This window comes from Marmota monax, unplaced genomic scaffold (assembly GCF_021218885.2).
Source record: "Marmota monax isolate L192 unplaced genomic scaffold, Marmota_monax_Labrador192_F-V1.1 WCK01_AAM20220418_F8-fsc00880, whole genome shotgun sequence".
Classification (NCBI taxonomy): Eukaryota; Metazoa; Chordata; class Mammalia; order Rodentia; family Sciuridae; genus Marmota; species Marmota monax.
In genome coordinates this window covers 1-3,239 of record NW_026692316.1, presented here as the reverse complement: position 1 = coordinate 3,239, position 3,239 = coordinate 1, and positions in this window count along the sequence as shown.

Sequence of the window (3,239 nt, the reverse complement as noted above, 5' to 3'; positions counted from 1 at the left end):
ACTCTGCAGAGGATTTGTTTCTAGACTCTTGCTGGGTCAGAGAGAGAGGTAATTACCTAGGAAGAAACTGAGAGGGGATATATGGGTTCATTTTTTCAAACAGATTTTATGCTAGTGCTCCTAATTTTAGAACCTACTTAGTCACCTCCAATACTTGAAGCAACCCAGCTTTGTGAGAATTATTTACCCACTGCTGGCTTGAGGTTTCCTTTTTCTGATTCTAGTAGATCACTGCCACTCATCCATCTGCTTTCCAGCTTCCAAAATCTTATTTTCATTGCATCCTTTTCTATTCTCCTTTAGTAAGTTTAAGAAAATATTTATTTACTGGACTGGGACTAAAGCTCAATGATAGAGTGCTTGCCTAGCATGCTGGTTTTGATACCCAACTCTGCAAAGAGAAACTAAATAAATAAATAAATAAATAAGTAAATAAATAAATTAATTTACTGAAATTTTAGTGAGGTTTGAAAGAAAGTGAAGTAGATGTATATACGCAACTTGCCTCTTTAACTCTGAAATTCCATTGATATTTGATTAATTAATCAGAAAATAGCGATATTAATACTCTGGAGAAAAATAACATAAATCTATGTGAGATATCAGTAAATAATCTGTGTGTGTGTGTGTGTGTGTGTGTGTGTTTTGTTTATTTGTTTTGCATTGCTGGGGTGTTAATCCAGGGCCTTATACGTGTTGTGCATGCACCTGTCAGCTACATCCCCAAATTTTAATCTTTTATTCTTTTTAAAAGGGAGCATTACTAAATATTAGAAGTACCTCACTGGGCAACTATAGTATGTAAGATACATGTTTTAAATATCAAGGTTTACTACAATAGAGTACAAATTATGTGTATACCTTTAAAGTTGATATAGAGAATAAAAGAGTTAGAGAACATTTGGTCAATCCAAAGATAGCAGAAAGTAAATACAACTAGACTAAACTTGATAGTTAAAAGAGAAATTAGAAAGTTAGATTTTTTTAAAAAATCCAGTATATGATACATCAGCAATTTCTGATATCTACTACCTTCAAATTATAAATCTGACCTCATATCACCACTTCTATATACATCATCTGAGTTCAAGCTATTGTCATTTCTTCATGAACTACTAAAGTAGACTTTAAAGTGTATACTGTGCTCCCAATCTGGCCCCTGCAGTTCACTCTTCACATTGCAGTCAAGGAGGGATCCTTTAAAAATGTAAAGTAAGGCATGTCACTCCACTGCTTAGAACTTTACTTCTAAGGCTCCTAATTCACTTAGAAAAAAATACAAAGTACTTTTACTTACTATGGCTTCCCTGGTCCTAATTGATCAGGCCTATCATTACTACCATTGGCTTCCTTGCTGTTTCTAGAATATATGAACATATTCCTTTTTATACCCTTTTTTATACCCTTTGTTCTTGCGCTTACCAATAATTTGGGTGTTCTTCCTCTAAGTACTCACAGTAATTGGAGACTTTATAAGTTAAATTTGGGTCAAAACACATCCTAATGTGGCAAGAAAGAATCTTAGAAACAGTGTTGGCATCCTGAACTTCTCCACGTTTCATCTGCACTTGTGTGCACATGAATCCTTGAAATTATAAATAACTTTTGATACTGAGTAGTAGCCTAGATTCTGATAAGTCTGGATTTGCAGTCCAAACCTTTGTGTTAGTTTTATTTATTTATTTATTTTTATTTTTTGGTATTCAACACAATCAGAACTTATCTTTTTTATCTGTTTGTCCACCCCTGGCCTCTGAACTACAAACTTCCTGAAAGCAAAAAGGTTATCTGTTTTGCATACCATTAAATCCATAGCAACTAAAACAAAACCTAATATTCTGGTTCATGAACCTGCTATACTGCTTTTTATATGCCTTATCATATTCTGGTTGCAATTATGTTTCTTGCATGTTTTCTTTTCAGGTTTAACACAAGTATTAGTGCCTGCTTGTAAGACTTGGTACTATACCTAGCAGCAAATGTGGAAATTCAGGCTTGCAAAGAACTACAGAGACATTTGATGAAAATTTTTTATAATAAGTCTGATTAACAGACTCAAAAATTGCAAATTTGCATGAGTGAGATTAATTTAAAATTGTGAGGTGGTCTTCATTAATTCAGAAATAATTATTGAGCATTTACCACTTAGAAGACATTAGGGATACTGAAGCAAGAAAACTGAAAAAAAAATCCCATCTTAATTTGGCTCAAGATAATTTTAAACATTTTAACAAAAGTGACAATTAAAAATTTAAATACATGTACATTTAAATATTTGAGGTTGTATTCAGTCCTTACACATTTAGTTAAATGAGAAAACACACAAAAAATGTTCAGAAGTATACATTTGATCAGTGATTTAATGTAAAATTTATAATGTTGAGAATCTTATGATGTCAAAATGTGATAGATAACTCCTTACTAACTAGTTAAAAAGTGTAATGACTTTACTGAATCACCACCTATACTTTTACATCTTGAATGAAAAATAATTTATCATACAAGATGTACCTCAAAACCAAAAAAGTTAAAAATCACAGTTCATCTTCATTTTTAATTGGTTAAGTATCCGAGAATTTTTTTTGTTTTTTGTTTGGTATGGAACTTCAGAACTGAACTTTTGGTTAGTAGAATGAGATCAATGTAATCCACATCCCTGTGAAGTAAGAATTTCCATCAGCCTGACTCTAAATTATAATCATTCTTGTTCCCAATGAGCCCTATGGTTTCATGTCATTCAGTGTTAGATTGTACCAACCTTCTCAGGGAATAGGAAAGGAAGGGGTATCAAAGGAAGGGGTATCTTACTAGTTGGTGGCATGAAATATTTTGCTATTGTTCCTCTACATCTTTACATTGGGAAAGGTGGGAGAATGGACTAGATCTGCTCTAATTTTTTATTAATAGTTAGATGACATAATTAAAGAATTAAAGATTGCAGGGTCTTTGGAGATATCTAGTAAAGGTTCCTAGCCATTCCTTCTGAGTGGAAATAGGCAAATTTAGGGGAATTAGAGGGACATGTTATAAAAGAATATACTGCAAGTATTGCTTATTTGTAGTTAGAAGAAAAACATTAAATGACGCTAACGCATTAATCATCAGCAGCAGATAAACAGGGCCCTGAGAAATATATTTAAAAACCAATTTTTCCTCTTTTAAATGAAGGAAATGTATTTCATATGTAACAAAAATCATGATAATAGACTGATACAATTTTTTGTTTAAAAAATTTTATT